Genomic DNA, 17292 nt, shown 5'->3' on the forward strand with positions numbered 1-17292 from the left:
TCTTTGAACCAATAAAGTCCCCTTTCACTTACAGAGACCACATTTGATGAGGCGCTCTGTCTTTTGAAACGCAAACAACTGATTGCCAGGCCATCCTATACCACCGGCTAGGTGAGTTTTGGCTATTCATTAGGGACCACACATTGATCATAAGCAATTCACGATATTGATACATACTTTACTTGCACTTGCAGGTTGCCATCGCTTTTCTTAATGTCCTGATGAAGACCCTGCATGACGATTTAATTTCGCATATATTGGGTTGAAACGTCGACGATAACTGCTAGGACCAGTTCAAGACCTGTTTTCCGAATGTATTTTGATTCACTCATGAAACAGCGCCATTGTGTTTTTCCTTGATACTGGCCCCCCTCTTGTATATGATGTACATAGAATGTTTCCCTTGTATTTGATCACTGTACATATCTTGCACGAAATTGTCACTTTTGTCACCTTGTCACTGATTCACTGCTTCACGTTACAGTTTACTTCGTTGGTAACCTTGCGTTACAAGTGATATGGGTGTTTTCATATAAATGCTGAAATTTATATAAAGAACGACATCACACCCTCCAAATCTAGCGTTAACGTGATTTGTACTCTTAGTTTGTGTGGTCATTTCTTGATTTAATTGCATAACAAAGCAATTGTTTTACTTAAACCCGACAGAACCATTGTTTTCTTGTAATAATCCTACCCAGGTTCTGAGGGACACAGGGTCACCCCATTGCTTATATATTATGTTCTGTGAGTAGTCCAATTCTTATATCTTTCAGAATACTTGCATAGTCCTCATCATTGGCTTGCCTCATATTGGTAATGAGTTCCTTATACTCAAAATATGTCCAAATATTTACATTGCCTATACTTCCTAATGACTTTTTTGTGTCTTCATGTGTAAGTGTATGGAATACCGGTTGTCCTTTAACTGGAGTAAGTTGCAAAAGATCTCCAAAAACTATGACGTGTTTTCCTCCAAATAGGACGTCAAAGTCTGTCTTCAGAATTTGCTGCATTCTTAAATGCACAAAGGCAAGCATTAAGTATGATACCATGCTTACCTCATCAATAATCAGTACTTTCATTTTCTTCAATACTCTTGAAACTTTCAAGCATGCTTCTCCTGCTAGTTTGTGGTACTGTATTTTGTTCTCATGCTCTACTGGTAACATTAGCAAACGATGTAAGGTAACTCCTTTGATGTTATACGCTGCTAACCCAGTTGGAACAGTAACAACACAAGACAAAATGGAATCCATTTTCTTCTGTAGGTAGCTTCTAATTACATTAATTAAGAAACTTTTTCCAGTTCCTGCTTTTCCACTTACATACATTCTCATTGGTTCAAAAGATGTGTATGAGCACTCTTTATTTTCATGTAGTAATCCGTAATCAATTTTTTGTCTGACTTCTTCATAAATTTGTTTTTGTTCTTCATTCAGTTGCTCCTCCAAATATGTTAAGTCTACTAAATCTTCCTGAGCTTGATTCATAGCTGTTTCCACTTCGTTCATAGCTATTGCTGCCTCATTTTCGATGATCGGTTGTCTTAGAGGATCTTGACTGAATGTCCCAGAACTTTGACTGTCTTGAGAACTGTCTCTAGCTACTTCAGCTGCAATTGTTGCTTCTTGTTCAATTTCTTCATTTAACATTTGAACATAAGTTGTGAAAGTACTGCATTCGACGCTGTCTTTGCTAGCATTGAAGGAATCTTCATAGCTCTGAAATTCTCCAAGTAGTTCCTCCTCTGAACGCCATGGTTTAAACAGCTGCAAAAGTGCCAAGTAGAAAAATTCCTTTTTATCAGGAGTGTCGCAACTCAGCTTCCGGTGATTTATCAAACTTCCTTTTGTTTGCTTCACCAAACATCCTTCCTCACCAATGACTTTATATTTTCCATTGTTGATATCTTCTGTGACATTCCGTTTAAAAATAAAGTTCTGCAGCACTTCATAGAGACACATGTTCTCAAGGTGATGACTTCTTTGTGGATAATATGTGTCCAACATGTTTGTTCTTAAAATGTCTGTACTTTCTGGTTCGAACTCTGCTAAATATTCAATTTCTCGAATAGATTTCAGTACCCGATTTCGCATTCCTGCAAGGCCTAAACTTGCCCAAATTATTCTTCTGGATTTTGAGTACAGACTTGCAGATGATAACCTATCTGAGCATTCGTAGGATCCAATTTCTCGATGCGATAACTTCTTTAAACTGAAACTGTATAGCTTCTTACTGACAGTCTTCTCGTGAGAAATCTCTTCCCACATTTCCTTCAATTCCGTTTTCTCAGATTTAGTGATGTAAGATGTGACATAGCGAGCAACAGCAATAGAATTGTCAGCCACATACTGTATATCCATGTTAGCATTCCACATGGATAAAATGACTGGGTTGTAGTCATTTATATATTTTGACTCTTCTTTTCTTCTTAGGTTGTAGGTATTCTTAGGCGATTTTCTTGTAATAGTATGTCGCACAGCTGACATAAAACTGTTTACTCTTCCTTTTGAAAGAACAGGTCGTGGAAATCCAAATCGACATTTTGTGTAGAATTTATCTTTACTCTTATACTTTCGTCGACAGTATTTTCCACACCGATGACTTTGGAAACGTAAAACTTGCTCTTTTAAATTTTTCTCTTCTGTGCTTTTAGGTATAGCACATGTTGCATATCCTTCGATGAAACTTAAAACTGCATCATCAGAATCTGTTCCAAATTTTGGAGCATCCTTGATCCACAACAGCATATGAATATGAGGAGCACCTCTGGCTTGGTACTCTTTTCTCCAAAAGAAATCCACAACTTCTCCAAGAGATTTTTTTTATTGCAGATGAAGGACATCATAGCCTCAAATCTATGATTGAAATATCTACAAACATTAACTGGATCCAATGAGCACAATTCTCCTGCTGTCTTGTATTGGATGTTTTCAATATTTGAATTTGCCTCTCGAAGAAAATTCAGATTTTCCACAGCTAGGGTGGGTAGAAAATCATGATTTTATTAAAGACACGGAGGCAGATATTATGCATATCTCTTTAATTGCAACCCACAGCAGCAACACAAAAAACAATGTAAAGAATTAAGAACATTCGTTTAACATTCTAAAAGTTCATAAAATCCTGTGAAAGGCAGCCATCTTCCTTCTTTCACGCTGCGAACTAGTCCATATAATCGATCCAAAATATGCAACTTTACTGCAAAGGATAAATTCCAAATATCTCCAACGCTTCTCCATGGTGGCTCATTTTCTAACGTCTCCTAAAAGAATCAAACCAAAAAACATTAAAGAGGGTGGGATTAATTTCTAAATTAGTCGAAGTTTACGTAGAAACAGCCTTATGCGGAGGCCTGAAGGAAATTATCAATTGGGTTTGACTCTCCCTTACCAATTCAGTCCTCCTTTCATACTCACGTATACATCTTACTACACAAAGCTTCCTACAAACATCCAAACTTGGATAAAAAATCATACTTGATAAGGTTTTTGTTCTCCTAGAAATAGAAAAACAAACACCCTCCGGAACAAAACGTCGCCTTGTAACCTCTAATGCTCTGACATCTGAAACCCTTCTGAATGAAATAAGACATAACAACATAACCAATTTGAGTGAAAGATCTTTAAGACTAAGAAACTCATTCTCACTCCAACTCATCAAAACCTTCAAGACAATGTCCACATCCCACAGTGAAGAATACTTTGGCCCAGGAGGAGCCTTAATCCTTACACTTCTCAAAAGTCTCCTGACTACATCATGTTGTCCGACCGTGATGCTATCCACCAAATCATGTCCAGAAGAGATAGCTGACCTTGCTATATTTACTGTACTATAAGACTTCCCATTATGGAAAACTTCTGACAAATAATTGACTATCTCGACTAAAGGAGCTGATACTGGATCCAAACTCCTCTCAGTACTCCAACGAACCCATCTCCCCCATGCCAGTCTGTAAGCCTTTGCTGTCCCTGGTGCCCATGACTCCTTAATGAGCTTTGAAGCTTCCGAAGATAAGCCCTGCATTTGCCAGGCTCTCCCGAAATCAACCAAGCTATGAGCTTTAACTGACCGTGAATTACCAACTTGTGATAATCCCCTGAAACGTTGCATAGCAGATCCGGTACAACTGGAAGAAGTACCGGGTCTGCTATCAACATCCCCAATACATCTGGATACCATACCTCTGTCATCCAGAAAGGCGTTATGAGAACTAACTCCGCCCTGTCTTCCCTCACCTTCAACAGGACCCTTTGGATGAGAGCAAAAGGGGGAAAAGCATAGCTTCGAGGTTCTTTCCATATTTGCATTAACGCATCTACAGCCTCTGCACTCGGATCCGGCCTCCAACTGTAAAACCTGTGAACTTGAGCATTCAAGCGATTTGCAAAGAGATCTATTGGAAGAGGTGCCCATAACCTGTCCAGAGCCAAAAACACAGACCTCTTCAACTTTCAATCGCTGAAATCCTTCAGTTGCCGGGAGTTCCAATCCGCAACCGAATTGCTCTTTCCTGGCAAATACTGAGCAATAATCATGATGTTCCTGCTCAGACAAAAATTCCAAAACTCTTTCGCCAAATCTGCCAACACCTTCGAGCGAGGACCCCCCAGCTTGTTGACATACCTTACTGCAGAAATGTTGTCCATCTTTAAAAGGACACAACATTTCACTTGATCCCTCGTGAAACTTTTCACCGCAAAAGACCCCGCCAACAACTCCAAATAGTTGATATGCATATTCCTCTCCTGTCCTGACCATTTTCCCCCTGTAGTCATTGCACCACATCTTGCACCCCAGCCTAGAAGGCTTGCATCTGACTCTATAACCATATCTGGTGATGGACCGAAGATTGCTTTCCCGTTCCAAGCTACAAGATTCTCCAACCACCAAGATAGTTCTTCTTTCACCTCCCTTTCTACATGAACCATCTGTGAATAACTCACTCCTTTCCTTAAATACAAATTTCTCATCCTCTGCAAAGCACGATAGTGAAGGGGGGCTGGGAAGACTGCCTGAATTGAGGCTGATAGAATTACTCTCGCAACCTGTCGCAAAGGAACCCAAACACTCGCTAAAATCTTCCTCACTTCCCTTCGGATTTTCCTGACCTTGTCCATCGGCAAACTCAACACACAATCCAAGGTCGAGATCTGAAAACCAAGAAATACACTTTCTTGACTTGGAATCAGACAAGACTTCTTTCTGTTCACTACAAATCCTAAATCCTTTATAACCTTTACCGCCAATGAAGTGTTCCCCTGAGCTTGTGATTTGCTCTCTGACATGATAAGAATGTCGTCCAAATAAATGATTAACCTTATTCCCCTTGATCGAAGCCATGCTGCTATCGGACGCATCACTTTCGTGAAGCACCAAGGGGCAGACGTCAAACCACAGGGGAGACTTTTGAACCTCCACATCCTTCCTTTCCATTCGAACTTCAACAGATCTCTCTGATCTACGCAAACCGGGACCGTTAAATAGGCGTCTTTCAGGTCTAGGCGAGTCAACCAATCTCCTTTCCTCAAAACATCTCTCAACATGTGAATACCCTCCATTTTGAAATGGTTGTACTCCACCCACTCGTTCAAGTCCCTTAGATTTATTACAGGTCTCATTGATTTGTCTTTTTTCTCCACCAAGAAAAGATTGCTTATAAACCCTCCTGACCAAGTCGCCAACTCTATTGCACCCTTGTTTTCCAGTTCCCAAACCTCTTGACTTACTAAACTCTCCTGATCTCTTGCAAACCTTAACTGCATTGGTCTCCTTCCTTGAACTGGATTTCCTACCAAATCTATACGATAACCTACCACTGTCTGAAGGACCCAAGGATCTGACGTGATATCCTTCCATCTGTCTATGAATAGAGGCAGTCTTCCACCCACCTTTGTTTGAGTAGAAAAAAGGTCTTTTTGCAAACATACCTTGAAATCTTGATCTCCTTTCCCCTCTAAAACGGCCTCTTCCTGCTCTTTGTCTCTGTGGATAGAATCCAGGAGAATAGGAGCCTGATTGATAATTTCCTGTTGGGAAACCTCCTCTATTAAAGAAGCCTCTTTTGGTTCCAAATCCTCGGCCGGGAAAACGGCCTCGTAATCTCCCGGCCGTGCCAAAAACTCTCCTAATATCTTTCTGTGCCTTCTGAATAGAATTAAAAGTCCCTGCGTACTTTGCCATTTCCTTAACAAACTCCTCACCAAAAAGCAAACCATTTGCTGTATGCCCTGATTCTCTACCTGCCAGATCCGCCAATTTAAGATCTATTTTAAACAAAAGGCTCTTTCTCCTCTCAACACAGAGGGAAGCATTGGCATTTCCCAATAAACATACCGCCCTTTGCACCCATTGGCGCAATTCAATAGTGTCAACGACACCTTCCTTTGCGTATGCCTCTTCACAAATATCAAAATTTTTTGTTAAAGGACCAAAAACATCCAAAAGACGGTCCTGACACCCCTTAAGGCCCTTCTCAAGTCCTTTCCTAGGGTCTCTGCCCATTTTATTTAGGAAGGTAATCATTTTTGCATCCAACTCGGGAGTGTACGCCACTTTATTTGCAAGAGAGGGCCTTGGACACTCAGATCTCAGCCGTGTCCTCACTTCCTTAGGCATTTCTCTCCTTATCCAAAATTCAACATATTGTGCCACATGTTTAACTGGCACCCATTGAGGTGAAAGTGGATGTTGGATTGTATTTGGATCAAACATCTCCTCCCCAAAGGGGTCTTTCAACTGATCCAAACCATCACCTTCCGTTACTTTTTTTTTTTTTTTTTTTTTTTTTTTTTTTGAAACCGTTTATTGCATCCATAAAAAGGTTACAGGTATGGGCCTACAACCGCACGGCCGGCCGCTAAAGCATCACAAATATAGTACATACAGACAGTAAAGGTCTCTCAGCGGTGTACAGTAGAAACACAGGAGTAATCAACGGTGCAGGCCTCACGGCGTCCTGCCACAGAGTACGGTTTCATTTTAAGGACTAACAACATCAACAAAAAACCACACCCGCAAGGCAACCCGAGATTCAAGGTGACAACACTTGCTCCATAGTGGGGGATCCAGACTGGCAGGAAAGATCTGAAGAGGGGGATGGGAGGAGATCAAGGACTGGGGGTCCGCGTGCCCGCGGCCGAGCAAGAGGGTCCAGCTAGGGAGACGGAGCAGGCGAGGCAGCCGGCAGCTGTGGTGGCTCACAAATGCCCCCACGGTAGGCGTTCCAGGGGCCCCAGATTTTCACCCACGCCCCAGGCTTACCCCTCGCCACATACACCACCCTTTCACGGAACATACACCAATCCATGTGCTCTTTCCAGGCCGACACCGCAGGGGGCCTCTGGGATCCCCACAATTGAGCAATATCACGTTTCGCTATCATGTATCCCAGAGTCACCCACCGCGTCTGCGGAACCGAGTAGTCATTCGGTTCCCATACATTCAACAAGCACCTCCTCGCTTCGGGCAGCAGCGCTACACGCGTGACCACACGCAGGACCTCATGCACACCACGCCAGAATCGCTCCACCTTCGGGCACTCCCACAGTATATGCATAAAAGTCGCCAACGCACCACAGCCACGCTTACACAGTCCGTCCATGGCAAAACCCATACGTAGAAGCCTCGGCCCCGTCACGTAGACCCGGTGAAGAATCTTGAGCTGGACGAAACGAAGGCGAGCCGGGATGGCCACCTCTTTCGGAGAGGCCACCGCGGACATCCAATCCTCGTCGTCCAGCTCCAGCCCGTCGGCCACCCAAGCCTCGCGTAGACTAGTTAACAGGCACGATCTATCATTAATCAGCTTCTTGTATATGAGGGAGATCGTGCTGTCCGGGACATGGCCATCCAGCACTCTGTCCTCCAGGGGGGAAGACTCCGGAATGGATGCAACATCCGGGAAGACGGAGCCCAGCGCATGGCGGACCTGCAGGTACCGAAAGTATTCACTGCCCTGCAGCTGGAACTCCGCCTGCAGCGTCTCAAAAGTTTTGAATCCCCCCCTCGTCCAGAGATCCCCCACTGTGCTGATTCCGATCGTGTCCCACTTCTCGAAGCCCTTCGATGTCCACAGGGAGCCCAGTCTCTCAGAGGCATACAGTGGAGACGCCCGGGTCAAACGGTCCTTCCACCCCATAGCTGCATTAGCCGCGTGCCAAACCCGCACCATTACACGCGTCGGTCCCGTCAGACGGGAGTCAGGCGCGCCAGAGTACAGCGCTCGATTGTAATCGCCACCGGGCAGGAGCATCTTGTCCATCTCGAATGCCGGGTTCAGGGCGGGCCCGTAAAGGCCATGATTAATTGCAGCTAGCTGGGAGGCCCAGTAATACCGTTTAATGTCCGGGAGGGCGACCCCTCCATCGTACCACGGGAGCGTCAGTTTAGCCAGAGCAATACGCGGCCTCCCGTCCCAGAACAGGCGCCGCTGAAGGCCCTCCACCTCACGAAAGTAGCGTGCCGGGACCATATCCATAGTGTTCTGGAGGGCGTAGAGGAAGCGCGGCAAGGACATCATTTTAAACAAGGCCGCTCGACCGAGCGGCGAGAGCGGGAGACGCCGCCAGCGCACCACATCCTCCTTCAAACGCTGGAGAGGGGGCAGCAGATTCCGCTCATAGCGGGCCTCCGGGTCAAGAGTGATATATATACCCAAGTACCGGAAACCCTGGGAGGCAATCTGGATCGGGCAGTCCCGCGGCAGGACCGGAGCCTCCCCGGAAAGCACGTAGACGCAGGATTTCGCCCAGTTAATTACTAGGCCTGAGTTGCGACCGAAGGAGCGCAAAACATCAACTAGGACGATCAGGGACTTGCGCGGGGAGGCGAGATACAAAAGGATATCGTCCGCGTAGAGGGACACGCGGTCCTCGTGCTCGGGGGTCCAGCGGAGACCACGGATGGAAGGGTGCCACCGCAGCCACTCCGCCAGGGGCTCCAGGGCCAGGGCGAACAGAAGAGGCGACAGGGGACAACCCTGTCGCGTGCCCCGCCCCAGCGCGAACGGGGTCGACACACGCCCGTTCACCACCACCTGCGCCATCGGGCCCGAATATAGTAATTTGACCCAGCTGATGAAACCCGGGCCGAACCCAAACTTCGCGAGCATCGCCCAGAGATATGGCCATTCGAGCGTATCAAACGCCATGGTGGCGTCCAAGGACGCCAAGATGGCTGGCTCCCGCACAAATGGGACACGCGCGAGCACGCCGTGCAAGCGCCGTAGATTAAGAGCCGTATTGCGGTGTGGGATAAAGCCCGATTGGTCTTGATGGACCAAATCGCCCACCACGCCAACCAACCGGTTAGCCAACACCTTGGCGAGGATTTTGGGCTCCGCGTTCAAAAGCGAAATCGGCCGATAGGATGTGACCCGTTCACGGGGCTTCCCCTCCTTGTGGATTACCACAATTGTGGCCAGACGCTGGTCCGGCGGGAGGGAGCCCTGCGAGTGGGCCGCGAGGAACATCGCTCGCAGGTGGGGTGCCAGCACATCCGGGCGTAACTTATATAGCTCAATGGGAATGCCATTGGGGCCCATGGCCTTGCCGGATGAAATCGAGCGAATAGCCGAGGCAATTTCGTCCGAGGTGGGAGGGACGTCCAGCGAATCTCTGTCTTCCGCCGTAAGGGAGGGGAGTGCAATATCCCGAAGCAGGGCACGGGAGTCCGCCTCCGAACAGGGAGAAGCAGGGGAGTAGACTCCGCGGAAATAATCCGCGAAACAGGAGACAATGGCTTCCGGCTCCGTGGCACACGCACCATCCACACTCTCAATCAAAGGCACCACCCGGCTCGCTCTCTCTCTCTTATCCAACCACGCAATCAATTTACCGGCCTTATCACCCACATCATACAAGCGCCCCTGCTGCTCTCTACCAAGGCCCCTGGCCGCCTCCGTGACGAGGGCCCGGTAGGCCGCCTGCTTTAACTGCAGAACATGTAACTTGGCGTCTGTTACCCCGTTCCCCAGGTCACCCTCCAATTCCGCAATCTCGGCCTCCACCCGGGTCACCTCCTCCCGCTCACGCCGCCGGGCACTGGCAATAAAGGAGAGGGCCTCCCCTCTAAGAACCACTTTGAAAGCCTCCCATAGGGAGATGGCAGATGGGACCGACCCCACATTCTCCTCAAAATAGCGCTGCAAGGATGTGATCAAGTCGGCACGAATGGTGGGGTCGCGCAGATACCAGGCGTTAATCGGGGCCACCCTGCCATCCCCCCTCGGGAAGACATCGAAATGTAAGAACAATGGGGAGTGGTCTGAAATACCCCGTGCCAGATGGCGCACCTCTCCCACCCTCCCCGCATGGGCCGCTGGGACAAGGATGTAATCAAGCCGCGAAAGACTACCATGGGCCCCCGAGTGGAAGGTGTATTGTTGCAATACGGGATGCTTTAAGCGCCAACAATCCACCAGGCCCAGTGTGTCTAAAAGGCCAGGCAGCCACGCCTGTGCCCGGGGGAGGTCCCTAGGGGGATGGCGATCCATAGATCCAGAAACAACCGCATTAAAGTCCCCTCCAACCACCAATAGGCCACTCGGAAGTTCCAGAAGGAGGCACCCCAGGTCCGCAAATGTAGTGGCCTGTAGCCCAGGCGGGACGTACACCGACACAAAACTGAACACTCTACCCTCCATACGTCCCGCCAGAGCAGTGTAACGTCCCCTCTCATCGTGGTGCACCTCATCAATCTCCAACGGGAGCGAGTTCCTAACCATGATACCCACCCCCCGCGAGCCTGAGGTGAAGCCAGAGTGGGCCGCCAAACGATATCCCCTCCGGTTCATTGCATGAAAGGTGTTACCTATAAGGTGCGTCTCTTGCAGAAAGACAACATCTGGGGAAATACGTTTTAAATACTGCAGGACCACACCACGCTTAATCCTATCCCCCAGGCCGTTAACGTTCCATGACAACACAGTCAAGTCCCTACCCCCCATCATACGTCGAAACAATCGGTCGTCCCCCACCGAGCAGTCTAAAGACAACAGAACAGTTGCAGGATTGCCTTGCGGTACGAACAAACAACACACCCCCCCCACCCCCCGGTCCCAACAAAACTCCCCCCTCCCTGCACCCCTGCATGAGCCCAGACAGCCCCCCCAAAGTGCAGTGTGCCTGTCGCCCCATAGCTAAATACTAACTAGTCCCCCAGAGGAGGAGGGAAGCCCCCAGCAGACCCCACATGACCTCCATGGGAGGGGAACCTACAGAAGCAGTATGTGGTGAAGGAACAATGTCCCGAGTAAGGCAATACAGGCACCCCTCAATTCTGGTCCAGCGGGCCCTCCTCGCCAGCTGCGCTCCCCCCACCCCCCCGGCCCCGATCCCCAGGCAAGGTGTCCAACCAGTCCCCAGCCGCCTCGGGCCGGTCGAAGAAGTGCGTGCGACCATCCACCTCCACCCGCAGCTTAGCCGGGAAGAGCATTGAGTACTTAAGATTTAGGTCCCTTAAACGACGTTTGATGCCAATAAAGCTCTGCCGCTGCTTCTGGACTGCCGGGGTAAAGTCTGGGTAGAAGTTTACGTCCATGTTGTCCAACCTGACCGGTCCCTGTTGCCTGGAGGTCTGGAGGATGGCATCTCGGTCCCGAAAATTAAAGATTCGGGCAATAAGGGGCCGCGGCGGGGCACCGGTCTTAGGGCGGCCCCCGGGGACCCGGTGGGCACGTTCCACCGCAAAAAACTTACTCAGCCCCCGGGGCTGGAGGTGGGTCAGGATCAAGTCTTCCACGAAGAGATCCGCCGCCTCCGCCTCACGTCCCTCCGGCACACCAATAATGCGGATATTATTCCTCCGGGCGCGACCCTCGGAATCCTCCAGTCGCCGGTCCATCAGGGCGCTCGCCTGGCCAAGCCGGCGCACCTCCTTCTGGAGGGCCACCACGTCAGTCGTGAGGCTCGTTGTGGTGTGGGTCAGGGAGTCGACTCGGTCGTTCGTCTTTGACAAGTCCGCCCTCACAAGGCCCACATCCACCAGGACCGAGTCAATTTTTTGCGACAAGGTATCAAAACGCTGGTCCACTGAGGCCTTCAGTTCAGCGATGGCGCCCATGACGTCCCGGAGGGTTAGATCCACTGGATGGGAAGGTGTCTCCGTCGGTCCCACCGGGGATGACCGCGTTGTCTCCGGAGAACCCTTTTGGAGCGTGTAGCGGTCCATACTATTGGCCTGGTGCGCCGTGCCACGGCGGGTCGTCTTCACCTTCGCCCGGTCGCCATCTTGTTTGGTGGCCATGCTGGCCCTTCCACCGTCGTGCCAAGATCTCCGAAACGGGCCGTCACACCAGATCACGGGTGTCAAGGGGGCGACCACTGAGCCGCGGGTCGACCCACCGCCGGCGGGCCAGCTGGGCACCTGGACAAGGCCACACCACCGCACCCCGCTCCGCAGCCCGACCTCGCCAGAGAGCAAGGAGGGCGCAAAAGCGAAAGTGAAAGTGCGGGGTGCGCGAGTCGCCCAGCCCCGCTCGCCGCTGTTATTCGCCTTGTCCCCGGATCGCGCCACTACTCCAATCCGGGGGGCCGGCGAGGAGAAGGCCGCAACCTTCAGTCGATGTTCCCACCGGTGTTCGGGGTCCGATTCGAGCCCAAAAAACGGGTAGTGCCTCAGCTCGGGTTCCCCGACACAGTCCCCTTAACAAGGACAGGATATTTCCAGGATTTATTCAGGAGGTCGCGGAGGTCCTCGGGAGCCTCGCACCTACGCGGCCATCTTGGTTGCGCGCTAGGCTCCTCCTTCCGTTACTTTTTTACTCTTTTTAATTTGAACTTCTTCCTCATCTGAAGAAGCAAACTCAGAAGAACATGAAATAACTACATCCCCACTACTTGAGGATTCATCGCAGACAATCGTCCTACGACACCCCTCTTTGGCCTTTATAGCCTCTTTATCTGACTCCAAGAGAGTCTTTCCCTTATTGCCTTTCTTTATAAAGCCCTCTTTCTTTTTACCTTCCATTTCTGTATTCAAATGTTTTCTTTTCCTTGTAACTTTACTCCCACTTGGAATTGGATCTTCCTCAACTGACCATTACTGTTCATCTGATGCCATTACCTTAGAAAAAATTTTCTCCATCTCACTCATACAATCTTCCAACTTTTTTCCAAATTGCGTAGCCAAAACAGACACTGCCTTATCAACACACTCCTTAACCTTTTCTTCCAAAACATCTCCACTCTCAATATTATTATCCATCTTGTATCTTTCCTCTTTCAACAAACCAATCTAAACTCTAATCTCAAAGCAATTCTCAACTATTCCACTTTGTAAATACACTTTACAAATTAGCATATATTTTCTAAAATAAATCACCTTATAAACACAACTGACTGCTCTCACAATTCTGACTGACTGAAACCAACCGATTACTGAAGCAATCGATTACTGGCTCTTTTGCTTGTTCAAAAGATGGCTGCCAGAGAAACTTTCCCTTCTCACATTTCTATCCCACTTCAAAATGGCCGCTAATGAGACTACAGAGGACACAAGGGGTCAGAAAATCATGAGACACACCACACTTGCCTGTTGAACGATCGCCAGGTAAGTAAACTCCCTCTCAAAAAATGCGTTATTTATGCCTTCTAAACTTCCTATGATTGCGCATTCATTTAAAGAACACGCGCATAATCTGACACGCGCTGCTATACCTCGCGCGTCAATTACAAAGACGCTGCTTTCCCTCGCGTGTCAAAGACAGAGACGCTGTTTGCCCTCGCGCGCGCTTGCCCTCGCGCGTCCAGTACAGAGACGCGTTGTTTAAACACCGGTACGCGACTGTTACCTTACAAACATCGGTATGCGACTGTTACACTCGCGCGCCCCTTCAAACACATACCGATCACTGCAAAAATATTTTCTCCGGTTAAAACGTTAAAATAAGGCTTGAGATTATTATGATTACCAACTCGTGATAAACTGTCATCTCTCCTCCGTTTTCCCCTCTAAACCGATTCCAGTCACATCCTTACCTAACCTTCTCATTTCACGCTTCTTAAACGGTTGAAATAGAGTAAAATACTTTTTCCCATTCTTCCATGGACAAACAACTCTTGTATGTAAACTTCGACTAATTTAGAAATTAATCCCTGTTTCGTTAACAATTAGATCAAACCTGTCTTTGAGATTTTATTATTAAATTACCCTTACACACATATCATTTTGTCTCACTTCACACATCATCATAAATTCCTTAATCATACATTCTATCATTATAAAACACTCCTAATCCAGCTAACATAAAAGTTAGATCAAAGAGCAAACTTATCTGGGCTGTGAGCAGCAACAAAAGAAGGAAGATGGCTGCCTTTCACAGGATTTTATGAACGTTTAGAATGTTAAACGAATGTTCTTAATTCTTTACATTGTTTTTTGTGTTGCTGCTGTGGGTTGCAATTAAAGAGATATGCATAATATTGGCCTCCGTGCCTTGCCATAAAATCCAGAAGATCATCCCAAGCGTACTCAGCACAGCTTAGGGTAAGGAACCATGTAGGAGTTCCTCAATTCCGTAACATACATTTCAATTCTCCATGGCGTCGGTACCAATATTCATTCGTCCCACGCTGACAAGCCATCAAATTGATCAATTGAGATTCCAAATGATCATCTCGCTGTTGCACTTTGTTCATAAAATCCTTTGCAGTCACATTACGTAGATGTACTCCAGTTTTCAAAATGTGATTTACTGCATAAGATAGTGCTGACAAGTCACTTTCAAATAAAAGATGGAACAAATAAGGAATACTTTGACGAAATCTCGGATCTTCTGCATATAGTCTTGTAGTCCGATACTCAGAAGCAGGAATCTGTACTGGACGTTCATCATATCGTCCTCCTTCTCCTGTAGGAAACAGCTGGGGAAAACAACGAGCTTCCAAGCTCTCCTCCCATACACTCACGGGAGTTCCTTGTGCTTTCTTCATCTGAAACAGATCAATAGCGTTTCCTATAACTTCTTTAGAATGTAGAGGATGTATGCTGAAATGTTCATAAATTTCTTCTTCTTTTGACTTATCCACTTTTTCAAGTTGCCCAGTTGGTATTCCTGTCTTTCTTTTCATATTGCCATTCTACTGAAAGACACCTCCTGAGTGCATCCTGTTCTCCTTGAAAGATGTTCACAGTGTGGATTGTAGGTCACAGCTATGTCTTCTGGAGTGAAAAATTTGCAGAAAAAAGAGGTATGGTGAGAGACCTTGCTTTGCCAAATGTAGACATTAAATGGATTGGTCAGAGAGGGTTAAAGTGGCACCAATTAATGCCTTTGGTGAAAACCTTTCTACATCTCCCACAGCCTAACCTTATTATTGTGCACTGTGGTGGAAATGACCTAGGCACTTTAACTGGGGTAGGTCTGGAAATGCTTATTAAGGACACCTTTCTGCAATTGATGTCACTTTTTCCACAAACTGCCTTTGTATATTCTATTATATGCCAAAGGCAAAAGTGGAACTGGTCCAACCAATTTTGTCCGCAGATTGGCAAAGCAAGAAAGCACGTCAATAAGTCTGTTTCTGCTTTCCTCAGAGACTATGGTATGGGTTCTATATACCACAACAACTTGCGTTACAACATGCAAGACATTTATAGAGGAGACGGTGTACATTTCAATGATGAAGGGAACAGAGTCTTCCTCTTGAACTTTAGACTCTGCATCGGTACTTACTTGTAGGTACCAAAAAACACTCAATGAACACAAGGGCTCTTTTTAGAGCCACCTAATATCTAAACACTTAAAAGTGATTTTTTTTCATTTTTTTTTTTAATTATTTTTTTCGGGTGCGCGCACCTCGTGATGTTTTTAAGGTTTTTTCGGGTACGCGTAGAGTGCGCGCACCTCGCGATGTTTTTTAGAAAATTAAAATCTTTTTTTGCCCTTCGTGGTCCTACTGTGCCCCCCTGACAATAACTAGGGGGTCTGGAACTCCCTACCCTGCCCCCTGTTCACGGTCTCCACCTTTCCATTTTAGTGCGACAGACAAAATGGCGGCCGACACTTCCTGATTTAGACCGATTCGAATGTTTACTGACAGCTAACAACCAATCAGAATTACGCTCGCGCACGGCAAGGTGCGCGCACAGGCCTTGCTCAGTGCGCGCACGGTACGCGCGTATAGATATTGATATGCTTTTAAATGCTATTTCTCATGAAATACTGAACAGATTTACACCACACCTGCAAAAGGCACTTCCTTGACCTTATGGCTACCTCTCTGCCAAATTTCAAGTAATTATGTTCAGCCGTTCGGGTTGTAGCTGTGTCTAAAGGTCCTACGGAAAAATGCATGGGGAAAACGCGTTTTGGGACCCCCCTTTTTTCTCAGCCCCTGCTTGACGAATCACCCCGAGACTTTCAGGGTAGGAGCTGAACGGAGCGCCCCATTAGTTTTGAAAATTTCACGAGGATTCGTCAACCGGCGCCAAAGTTATTCAAAATAGAATTTTGAGATTTCCTATGGAAACACGGTCCTAACTATAACTATCTACTGGCGACCGCCAGTAGATAATATATATATATGTATATATTCACTGAAAAAACCATAGGTTTCACACATGTTATAGTTAGCTGGACATTTTACTGATAAAAAACCAATGAAATTCCCCCGTTATAGTTACTGTAGGCAACTATAACTCACGCGACCGCAATCCTCTGCTGATGCTAATACTGTATTTAGACACTTATTTGCCCATGTCTTCTTCCATTAAATTTTAGCTATACATATATTACAAATATTTTTTTTTCATAAAGACACATATGTCATCAGCAGAGGATTACGGTCGCGTGAGTTATAGTTGCCTACAGTAACTATAACGGGGGAATTTCATTGGTTTTTTATCAGTAAAATGTCCAGCTAACTATAACATGTGTGAAACCTATGGTTTTTTCAGTGAATTTGCAAGGTTTTTTAAATGCTAATTCCTAACTATAACGTGTGTGAAACCTATGGTTTTTTCAGTGAATTTGTACGTTTTTTTAAATGCTAAGTTACTTTACGCCATTTGTGGCGTGCGCGCCCACTTAACGCAGTTCGTTCCGTGCGCGCATTGTGCGCTTCGCGCACCGTGCGTGCACAGTGAGCACGCGGTGCGCTTCGCGCACTGCGTGCCCACGTTACGCTAGATGGGCCATGAACGCACAATGCGCTTCGCGCACCGTGCGCACATGGAGGTCATATGATGAGCATCGTTTTGACAGGTAAAATATAGGTTTTGTTTATCTCTTATGAGCCATGCACAAAAGGTGCCCTTCGGGCACATTTTGCACACGGGGTGGGGAGA

The sequence above is a fragment of the Triturus cristatus genome, chromosome 5_1 (assembly GCF_964204655.1).
Source record: "Triturus cristatus chromosome 5_1, aTriCri1.1, whole genome shotgun sequence".
Taxonomy (NCBI): domain Eukaryota; kingdom Metazoa; phylum Chordata; class Amphibia; order Caudata; family Salamandridae; genus Triturus; species Triturus cristatus.